A 12,783-nucleotide genomic window follows, 5' to 3' on the forward strand; every position below is an offset into this window, starting at 1 on the left:
GCCAGCATGTGGAGAAATTGGTACGCTTGTATACTGTTGGTGGGAATGTAAATTGGTGCAGCCATTATAGAAAACAATATGGAGTTTCCTCCAGAAATTAAAAATAGCAGTACCATATGATCCAGCAATTCCACTTCTGGGTATATATCCACAAGAATAGAAATCAGGATCACAAAGAGATATGTGCACTTCCATTTTCACTGCAGCAGTATTCACAATAGCTAAGATATGGAAACAACCTAAATTTGTCCATTGACAGATAAAGGAAATGTGGTATATACATACAATGGAATATCATTCAGCCTTAAAAAAAAGAAAATTCTGTCATACATGACAACATAAATGAACCTGAAGGACACTATACTAAGTGAAATAAGCCAGTCACAGAAAGACAAATATTGCATGATTCCATTTATGTGAGGTGTCTAAAATAGTCAAACTCATAGAAGCAGAGAATAGAATGGTGGGTACCAGGGACTGGGGGCAGGGGGAGTGGGGGGGTTGTTGTTCACTAGGTAGAAAGTTTCAGTTACACAGGTAAACAAGTTCTAGAGATCTGCTGTACAACATAGTTCCTATAGTTAACAATACTGTGTTGTGCACTTAAAAAATGTATGAAGAGGGGAGATCTCATGTTAAGTATTCTTACCACAAAAACAAAATAAAAAACAAAGTGGCACAAAGAAACTTTGGGGGTGATGGATCTGTCTATTACCTTGACCTTGATTGTGCCTATAGTTTCATGAAAGGTTGTATGCATATGTCCAAACTCATCAAATTGTACATGAAAAAACGGACTGAAAAACATTAAAGAAGATGTAAATGATTTTGGAATTATAGCATGCTATGTTTAGGGAAATTCAATATTATATAAATATTAACATTCCTCAAGTTAACTGTAAATTTCATGATACTCCAATCAAACTTAGATAGAATTTTACATGGAAGTTACCATCTAATTCTGAAGTTTACAGGGAAATTCAAAGGGCTGAGAGTAGCTAGAATAATTTTGCAAAAGAAAAAGATGAGAAAATTAGCTCTACCAAATGTGATAATTAAGACAATGTGTTATTAGTGCAAAGATAGACTACATACTGAAGGAAGAAAACACAGAGCTCAGAAACAGAGCATTCTCTAGAAGGAAATGGATAGAGATGGCAGCCCAGATCACTGAAGGGATAAACTCATAAGAAAATGGCACCTGACTATTGGTTGACAATAGGAGGAAAAATAAAACAGATCCCTACATACCACCACATACAACAATCAGTTCCTTGTGGATTAAAAACTTAAATGTGAAATGCAAAACTTTAAAACCTTTTAAAAGACAGTAAGAGAGAATATATTTATGATCTCAGTGTACAAAAGAATATCTTCAATAATATACAAAAAGCACAGTGCATAAAGAAAAAGATTTATAATTTTGACTACATGAAAATCAAAATATCAGAAGACATTTTAAAATATCATAAAGAGGGACTTGCATGATGGCTCAGTGGTTAAGAGTCCACCTGCCAATACAGGGGACATGGATTCGATCCGTGGTCCAGGAAGATCCCACATGCCACAGAGCAACAAAGCCCATGCGCCACAGCCACTGAGCCTGCACTCTGGAGCCCACGAGCCACAACTGCTGAGGCCCATGCACCTGGAGCCCATGCTCCACAACAAGAGAAGCCCATGCACTGCAGCGAGGAGTGGCCCCTGCTCGCCGCAACTAGAGAAAAGCCCGTGCACAGCAACGAAGACCCAACGCAGCCAAAATAATAATAATAATAATAATAATAATAATAATAATAATAAATAAAAATTTTTAAAATGTCATAAAGAGAAAGAAATTCAAACCACAAACTGGGTAGTACTGTACTATTGGTAGTACAAAATTTGTACTACCAATATCTGGAAAAGAACTCATCAGTAAAGCATATAAAGAGTTCCTATGAATCATCAAGAAAAAAGATAACCAAACAAAAAAAAGACATGAATAGCATTTCACAGAAGTAAAATATGAATGGCAAATAAATATTAAGAGATGATCAAACTCATTGGTGATCAAGGAATTATAATTTAAAGCCCAAGTGAGACATAATATCATACTCACCCAATTGGCAACAATTAAGAAGTCAAGCAATAATCTGTTGGTAATGATGTGGAGCTAAGAACTCTCACCCACTGCAGATGAGAATGTAAATCAAGACAACTACTTTGGAAAATAAACAAACATTTTTCAGTACAGTGGGAGGTTCACATATCCTATGACCTAAAAATTCCACTGCTAAGTGTATATGCAAGAGAAATACTTGCACATTTGTATGAGGAGACATGTATAGGAATGTCCAGAGCAGACTCTCCATAACAGCAAAAATGGAACAAGCCAAAAGCCCACTGACAAGTTAAAAATAAAGTGGGACAAAGGCATAGAGTGGAATACTATACATCTGTTAAAAGTAAATCAGCCACATTTCCATGGAAGAATCACAAGAACAGAATGCTGAGTAAAAAACATTGAGTCACAGAAGAATATAGGTTTATTCAATTATTATTTCAAAAACATGTGAAGTATTTAGATAAAAATATGGGTTATAAAACTATTTCTAAAAAGCAAGAGAATAATGATATACAATTCAAATAGTACATTCATTACTTCTGGGTGGGGAAAGGGAGGGAAAATTGAGGAGGGGCACACATTCTAATTGCAGTTGTTTTTTTTTTAACATCTTTATTGGAGTATAATTGCTTTACAATGGTGTGTTAGTTTCTGCTTTATAACAAAGTGAATCAGTTATACATATACATATGTTCTCATATCTCTTCCTTCTTGCGTCTCCCTCCCTCCCACCCTCCCTATCTCACCCCTCCAGGTGGTCACAAAGCACTGAGCTGATCTCCCTTTGCTATGTGGCTGCTTCCCACTAGCTATCTACCTTACGTTTGGTAGTGTATGTATGTCCATGCCACTCTCTCACTTTGTCCCAGCTTACCCTTCCCCCTCCCCATATCCTCAAGTCCATTCTCTGGTAGGTCTGTGTCTTTATTCCCATCTTACCCCTAGGTTAAGCTGGGTAGTGAGTAGATGAGTGTTCATTTTATTATAATCACTTAAATTGTATATTTAAAAATAATACATTCATTTGTATATATTACAGAGTTTACAATTTAAAAAGACAAAAGGAATTATATAGCTAACAAATATGGCAAATATTGTGAAGGTACCCCTTGAATGACCAAAGTAGGTGTCATTCCATGCCAGAGAGGAAAAGGAAGTATGACTGCAGTATGTGCACTGTCAAAGGTCCTGTTAATTCTTTGGGGACACCAGCATATACTTGAACATTTGGCACCTGGCATGTAATAGATATTCAGTAGAGTTGGTGAAAGAAAGAAGGAAAGAAAGGAAGGAAGAGGAGGAGGGAAAAAAGTAAAGAATGGGGTGGGGAGGGAAGGAGGCTGGCCATTCTGGGCTTGTGAATAATTGATTCTACATAATAAAGAGATTCCTTGTTGTCTGGAAAGCATTTACTCTTGTCTTGATGAGGGAGAGCTCTATTCTCTTGCAGAATTTAGCCCATTGTGTCTTCCTGTTACTAATGGCTATACTGACAGCTATAGTATACCACTGAGACTTGCTTGTCAAACATTAACTGCTATGCTATGTTATTATAGATTTTTTTTCTGATAGAGTAATCATTACTATTTATGCAGAATGACAGAAGCTGCCTGATAGTATTTAATCTAATCTGAAAATAAAAGAAATAGCCCAACTATGTAAGACATAGAATGAACCCAAAGGGATTTTTCTTGAAAAGTCAGGACAGGAAGGGAAACATTAAGCACATAACGAAACTCTGACAGACTGTACCTTTCGCTTCAGTTTCATGAGAATTGGAGTAGTAGGCAAATAGCCCAGCAATTTGATGGAATGCTTAAATCTGCATTTTTAAAATTAATTTTTAAAGGTTGAATACATACAAAACCATACTCATAAGACATTTTAAAAAATAAAAATAATGATAAAACAAAAACTTGTGTACATACACCACACAGCTTTAAAAAATAGAACATTAAAAAAAAAAAAAACTTAGAAGCTCTTCCTGTATCTTATCCCCTCAACTTTCCATCACCCCATGCAAAGTAATGACTGTCCTGAATTTTATCTGTATCATTCCTACTTTTGTTTATAGTGTCACATATTTGTATATATTCCTAAACACCAAATTCTTTGCACACATTCAAACTTTATATAAATACAATACTACTACATTTTTTTTCTACTCTGACTTCTTTCCATTCAGCACTGTTTTTGAGATTCATCCATGTTGATAATATACGTGCCTATAATTCACTCATTTCCATTGCTCTTTGTATGAATAGCACAACTTACATCCATTTTGTCTACTGATTGATATTTAAGCTGTTTCCAGTTTTTTATTATGACACTATGGTCTTTCTTGTTCACGTCTCCTGGTTCACATGTGCAAGTTTCTCTGAGACTATACCCAGGAGTGGAATTGTTGGGATATAGGGCATGCATATCTGCAACTTTGCTAGATAATAATTATTTTCTACAGCAGTTTACTAATTTGCACACCCACCAACATTGACTGAAAGTTCCCATTGCCTCATATCTTCACCAGTCATTTTTGCCACTCTTAGGAGTTAGTATTCATCAAGTTCTCTGATGTGCCCACTTATATCATACTTTTAAGTAACCACAGATGTGATTCAGTCAGTATATTAACCATGTACTTAGATCTGTGCCCACAATTTGAAGTTAGTGCCCCATATCGAATTGAGCCACAGCCTCATTTGGACATTTATCAAAAAGCAGGGCTTAAAATGGAGAATAACTCTGTTGTTTTCTCAATAAAGTGCTGATTGACAAATATGAGGAAAAAATCATGTTAGTGGTAGAAATGAAATATTGTATTTGGCACTGTTGGGAAATCACCCAAGTTTTGTGGGTTTCTGACTTCATAACTACAAGATATTTGGATCAAAGTATACTTACTTTAGGTGACATATGAATTCATAATCCAAGGGAAAAAGCCTCATAAAAATAACTTAACATTAAATATATCTTGCAAAAGAACCATTTAACTTGGTAAAATATTAATGAAATAAAACACATGGGTTAGATTTCCCTTATAATACACATAGGAATAAAATGTGCTCAACAAAATGTGCTTTGGCTTTTTCCAAACTAGAAACATCTGAAAATAAACTAAGAGATTTCCCTAAACCATAGCATGTTTCTGGCTTTGTCCTCCACTTAACTGAGTGTTGCTTTCATAATGAAGCACATTAGGGATGGGGGTTGTATTCAGTCTACAAACCATTCTTTATGAGGTAGTAAAGATAAAGACAATGGTACCAACATAAAAAATACTTAATTTCATGGTCTTACCTTGTTAGCATATGTTTCATATCAGCCATACGAGTTCTTTTCTGAAATCCCCTTTAAGTTAAGAAAGTTAACCATTGTTTTGTCCTGGAAAATTTAGGTAGAAATCTATTACGAAGGTTACAGATAAAGGAGTTAGGTAAGATGTTTCCCTGGCAACTGTAATTCCATTGCTTATAAAGAACAAAGTTATCTATGCTGGTAAAGCATAACTGAAGTTCAGACATTTTTCAAGGCAAATTATTGCTTTATCCTGTGTCCACCAATGTGAACTGTTGACCCATTAAAACTAAGGTTGTAGAAATAATAAAAATATCCATAAATGCAATTTTAGTATAATCTCAGTGCATGTGCAAACTAATTTTCTAAACGTGCAAAAAAAATAACACATTTTAGAGATAAAAACTTAACTGTTTTAGACTTGCACTTTCCATATAGTCTAGGCAAATCTGACCAATTCATCTGATGAGAACAATAAAATCTGGACAAAATACTTTTTTCGGTGTATGGAAAAAAATATGCTTCAAGGCACTGAAAAGGCAAAAACATAATAAAGTATCAGGGAGCCTAGATGTGGAGGAGGATTGAAGACCAGAGGAGTGAACCTGGCTTTGGGGGCCATTTTTCCCTGATGGGCTTTGCTGATTCAAAAAGGAATCTGAAAGTCTAACAGGCAGAGAACCTGAGCATTACTTTTCACAGCTTCACAGAGAAAGGGGAATAGGCATCAGAGTCCAGGACCTATCAAGAAGGGAGGAGACCTGCAGAAACTCCTGTAGAAATTCCAAAGGGCTGCACCCTAGGGACAAGGTAAACTGGAAATAGAGGAAATAAAGTTTCAACTTATCTCAATACTTAAAGTTGGATTGAGGTGATACCAGTGCTAATGCATGAGCATATTTGAATCCTCTTCTCAAGCAGAAGACATCCTTAGTTTCACATTATTTTTATAGTCAATTTTGTAAATAAAATGTCCATTCACTCACATACAAGAACACACAAACACACAAACACACATACATACTCATATACACATAAATAACCAAGCATACAAGGAGATAACATATATGAATAAAAACAAGAGGGGGAAAAAAAACAAGCATACAAGGTGATAACATATATGAATAAAAACAAGAGGGGGAAAAAAAACAGGCAACAGAAATGGACTCACTGGGTCTCCAGATACTGGATTTATTAGGCACAGACCTTAAGATAAATTTGCTTACAATATTCAAGGAGGAAAAAAAGACACGACTAAAAACTTGGCAGGGAACTGGAATCTACATGCGAAAAAAAGCAAATGAAAATTTTAGAAACAAAAAAATAACTGAAATGAAAAATTTAGTGGATGGGATAGTATATTAGACACAGGTGAACAGAGAATTAATAAGCTGAAAGATCAGAATAAAATATCCAGAATGTAGAACAGAAAATCAAAGGATGGAAACAAGTGAAATTTAGATTTAAAAAAGTACTATAAAGAGTCTATCATACATGTAATTAAAGACCCAGAAGGAAAAGAGGAAGAGGAAATGGGGCAGGAGTAATATTTGAAGAGACAAAGGCTGAAAAATTCCAAAATGACCTCTAACCACAAATTCAAGAAACCCTAGGAATCCCAAGTGCAGGATAAACTAAAATAGATCCACACCTAAGCACAACATAATGTCATTGTTAAAATAATAAAGTCTTGTGGAGATATACACACACATTATATATACACATATTACACAGTGTACACCTATACATATTGTATTCTCCAAGGAAGTACAAAAAGATAGTAAATGAGTATGTAAGTTTGAAGCTTACTGAGGAGACAAAAGGAATAAAAAATGTTCAATCCAAACAAAAGCAAGGGGCTTCCCTGGTAGCACAGTGGTTAAGAATCTGCCTGCCAATGCAGGGGACATGGGCTCGAGCCCTGGTCCGGGAAGATCCCACATGTCACAGAGCAACTAAGCCCATGCACCACAACTACTGAGCCTGTGCTCTAGAGCCCATGAGCCACAACTACTGAGCCTACACACCACAGATACTGAAGCCCACATGCCCAGAACCCGTGCTGTGCAACAAGAGAAGCTACCACAATGAGAAAACTGCGCACTGCAATGAAGAGTAGCCCCCGCTCACTGCAACTAGAGAAAGCCTGCACACAGCAACGAAGACCCAACACAGCCAAAAAGAATAATAAAAATAAAAATAAATAAATTAAAAAAAATTTTTTTAAATCAAGAAGAGAAAAAGAATCATAAAACAGAATAGAAAACAGATACTATAATGATAAACTTAAACCCAAATATATAAGTAATTAGATTAAATGAAAATGGTTTAAATATTCTAATTAAAACATGAAAGTAATGAGATTGAGGGGGCAAAACTACATGACGTAAAAAAGAGACATATCCAAAACATAAGGATAAAGAGAGGTTGAAATTAGGATCTAGAGCATGCAAATACTAACCAAAAGATATACTGCATAATTATATTATTGTCAAACAAAGCTGACTTTAGAAGAAAAATCATTATTACCAATAAGGAACACTTCTTTTATTTTATTTATTTTTTTTTTTTTTTGCGGTATGCGGGCCTCTCACTGTTGTGGCCTCTCCCGTTGCGGAGCACAGGCTCCGGACGCGCAGGCTCAGTGGCCATGGCTCACGGGCCTAGCCTCTCCGCGGCATGTGGGATCTTCCCGGATCGGGGCTCGAACCCGTGTCCCTTGCATCGGCAGGCGGACTCTCAACCACTGCGCCACCAGGGAAGCCCAGGAACACTTCTTAATAATAAAAGTTTTCATCCACCAGAGATGATAACAATTCTAATTTTCTATCTAAGTATAACAGAGCCTCACAATAGTATAATTACAAAATAGACAGAACTTCAAAAGAGACAAACAGGGAAATGGACAATTCTAAAACATAGCAGAAACTTGTAACGCATCTTGAAATATCTAATTTAAAAAGCCATATAAAATGTAATATTATAACATTTGGAAAGTTAATTTGTAAATTTGATCTAGTGTACATAAACAGAACACTGAATCCAACATGCAATCATTTTATAAAAGACCATATGCTGAGACATAAAACAATATTCAAAACATTTTAAAGGATTGAATAGAATGGATTCTTTGCTAAAATGGGGGAATAAAAAGGCAACTAGAAAATCACTAAATGTTTGGAAATTAAACAATAAACTTCTAAATAAGTCATGGGTCAAAGAAGTCATGATGAAAATAGAAAATATTTTGAACTCAATGATGATAAAAATACAACATATCAAAACTTATGAATGACAGCTAAAACTATGCTTAAAAGAAAATTTAGTTTTAAAGGCAAATATGAAGAAAGAAGGAAGGGTGAAAATCAATAACCTCAACTTCAAACTCAGGAAAATAGAAAAGAACAGCAAAATAAACCCATAGAAAGCAAAAGGAGGGAAGTAATAAAGATGAGAGTATAAAATCTATAAATACAATATAAAGGAAACTTTTTAGAAAACTACAAAAATATATATGGCTAAGCTAGTCATTCCAAGGGACTAGGGGAAAAAATGTAAACCCAATAAAATTTGTAGAAAAGAAACAATAGTGATAAAAGCAGAAGTTAATGAAACAGAAACTAAAAAGAAAAATAGGACTGACCAACGAAACTGATACTGGTTCTTTGAAATGACTAATGGCAAAATGGGTTAAAAAAATCAGAAGGGGTTCAAATGAATAAAAAAGAAGAGGAATATAAATTGGGGGGGTGGATAAAACAGTCCTATTTACAGATGATAAGATTATCTACATTCAAAAGTCTCTATAGACAAACTTTTAAAACTAATAAAAGGATTCAACAAGGTTGTGGATACAAGATTAATATACAAATTTCTATAAGGCTCCCTTACACTAGGAATAATAAAATAGAAAATGTAATTTTAAAAAAGAATCACAAAAAATTATACAACAGTACCTAAGTTACAAATTACCTAGGAACAAATCTTACAAATATGTGCATGAACTTCATAAAAAAATATGTTATTGAATAACATAAAAGAGAACTTGAATTAAGTGGAAATTTTACCTTACTCATAAATTAAATAAATCAACACTGAAAAGATATCAAGGGACTTCCCTGCTGGCGCAGTGGATAAACTCTGCACTCCCAATGGAGGAGGCCCAGGTTCAATCCCTGGTTGGGGAGCTAGATTCCACACACATGCAGCAGCTAAAAGTTCACATGCCACAACTAAGGAGCTGGTGAGCCACAACCAAGCAGCCCGCCTGCCGCAACTAAGACCCAGTGCAAATAAATAAATAAATAAATAAATAAATAAATATTTAAAAAAAGAAAAGAAATCAATACTTCCAAAATAATCTATAAAATTCATTACAATCCATATAATTTTAATTACAATTCTAATCAAAATCTCAAATTGATTTCTATGAAAAAATATTAACTGAGTCTAAAATTTATGTGGTCAACAAGTTGTAAAGGTCAAAGAATTGCTAACACAATTTCAAAAAGAAAGCACAAAGAAGGGGTACTCTTTCTACACAATATTAAAGACATATGCAAGACATATTAAAGACATATGCAAGACATATTAAAGACATATGCAAGATATATTAAAAAGCTAAGATCATCAAAACTGTGTAGTACTGGCACAGAGGGAAACAAATAGGCCAATGGAACATAATAGGTACTCCTGAAATAAACCCAAACATATATGTAAATGTGGACTATAACAGAGCTGGTATCATAAATCAATGGGTAAAGAGCAGACTATTTACAAAAAAAAATCATGCTAGAAAAATTATATATATATATATATATATACACATATATACTAATAAAACCAGATTCCTACCTCACATTATAAAGAAAAATAAATTTTGCATTAAAACCTAAATATGAAAAATCTCTATATAAGACATTAAAAGTATGAACCATAAAAGGAAAGATGAATTTTTTAAAAGCTAAAAGCTTCTATTCTAATTTACTACTCTATTTGTAGAAATGAAGAAAGATTGGAATTACCCAAACACCCATTCTTAAATAAATTATGCCATATCCATACAGTAGAATAAAATGCAGATTAATAAAGAATGAATTGGACTTCCCTGGTGGCACAGTGGTTAATAATCCACCTGCCAATTCAGGGGACATGGGTTTGAGCCCTGGTCCTGGAAGATCCCACATGCCGTGGGGCAACTGGGACCGCGAGCCACAACTACTGAGCCCGCGTGCCACAACTACTGAAGCCCACGCTCCTAGAGCCCATGCTCTGCAACAAGAGAAGCCACCGCAATGAGAAGCCCACACACCTCAACGAAGAGTAGCCCCCGCTCGCCGCAACTAGAGAAAGCCCACGTGCAGCAACAAAGACCCAACGCAGCCAAAAATAAATTAATTAAATTATTTAAAAATTTTTAAAAATTTTTAAATAAAAAAAAAATGAATAAGTTAGAGCACCAAGTTATACTGTTAAGTGATTGAAGTATTATATACCTATAGTATCTGTAGTGATGTCAACTCTTTTATTCCTGATACAGGTAATTTGTGTCTTCTCTCTGTTTCTCTGATTGGGCTGGTTAGAGTTTTTTGGTAAAGGATATGCCTCCTTACCAGTACTGGGAAAATTAAAAAAAAATTTTTTTTTACCAATTTAACAAGAAAATAATTATATCTCAGCCAAATGGATCTATTTGCTATATATTTCTTTGTTTCTGCATCAGAATTCTTTTCAATTACAGAATTACTGTTTTACTGATGCTTTAAAAAGGAAGCCTTTATTCATGAAATTTTTACTGAAGTCCTCCTCTGTGCCAGATAGTAGACTAGAGCTGGAGTTTCTCAGATGAATTAAAACCTGGTCCCTGCCCATAAGGGTTTGTCAGCTAGTGGGAGATAATGAGATTAATATGGTAGCTTTCTGTACAAGTGCCCTGTGGAAACAAAAGACGATGAGATCAGCTTTACTTGGCATGAGTATCTTTACAGAGAGGAAGAGGTAAGAATCATGGTGAAAGAATGAGCTGGCACTTTATAAACAGACCAGGCGTTCCAGGTAGAGGGGCTGCCAGGTACAAGGCACAGTAGCAAAAGGGAGAATGATGGCTGTATCATCGTTCCTTTTTTTAGTTGCAAGCAATGGAAGCAGTTTTGGGTTGATTAAACAGAAATGGATTTTCAATAAAAATCCATATTGGGAGTTCCCAGAATGCTGGGAGGAGTGAAGGATCATTGGAGAACAGGTGGGGAAGCCCCTTCTGCTCCTGCACTGGGAACTGTGCGGAAACCACCTCCAGCCTGGTCCCACAGATGCCTGTGTTGATCCAGGACCGTGACCTTGCCACCACTCCTGCCCATGAAAGATGGATGCTTCTTTTACCACACTCAATGACAAAGTGGGTTCTACACAGTTATCCTTCATCAGGTTGTTCACTTCTAAATTACAGTCTTGCATGGAGAGTCTGATTAAGCTTAAATTAACTTCCTTTATTTACTCAAAGTTTATTCAATAAGTCAGGTCCATATTATATGCCAGACACCAGGTTGAACTCTATGGAATCAACTGAACAAAGTTCCTACCTCCATGAGGTTTATACTTTTGGAGGGGTGGTGAGAAAGAAGTGTAATAAAAATTTTTTACAAAGAAAGAAGTAAATATACGCTGGAGGCAAACATATATAGTATGTCAGGTGACAGTAAGTGGTATGGACAAAAATTTAAAAATAAAACATGAAATGGGCTTCCCTGGTGGCGCAGTGGTTAAGAATCCGCCTGCCAATGCAGGGGACACGGGTTCGAGCCCTGGTCCGGGAAGATCCCACATGCCGTGGAGCAACTAAGCCCATGCGCTACAACTACTGAGCCTGTGCTCTAGAGACCGCAAGCCACAACTACTGAGCCCACATGCCACAACTACTGAAGCCTGCGTGCCTAGAGCCCATGCTCCGCAACAAGAGAAGCCACCGCAATGAGAAGCCCGTGCACCACAACGAGGAGTAGCCCCCCACTCGTCGCAACTAGAGAAAGCCTGCACGCAGCAACGAAGACCCAATGCAGTCAATAAATAAATAAATAAATAAAACAGGAACTGAGACATGCAAAGGAGGCAGGGAATGTCACTGTTTTATAGACAGTGATCAAGCAAAGCACGCTAAGGTGATATGTGGGTAAACATATGAAGTCAAGGAGCCAGCCATAAGGACCTCTGGGGGTAGGGCCTTCCAGGCAGAGGAAACACAAATACAAATGCCTTCTGGTGGAAATATATCTACTGTGTCCAAGGAATAGCAAGGAAGAAGAAAACTCTGTGTAGCTCCAGTGTGGCTGGAGCAGAGAGAGCAAAAAGCAAGAGTGGTAGGAGATGAAGTTGAAGACAAGGAGGAA

Source organism: Mesoplodon mirus (assembly GCF_964341445.2).
Source record: "Mesoplodon mirus genome assembly, chromosome: 6".
NCBI classification, from domain to species: Eukaryota; Metazoa; Chordata; class Mammalia; order Artiodactyla; family Ziphiidae; genus Mesoplodon; species Mesoplodon mirus.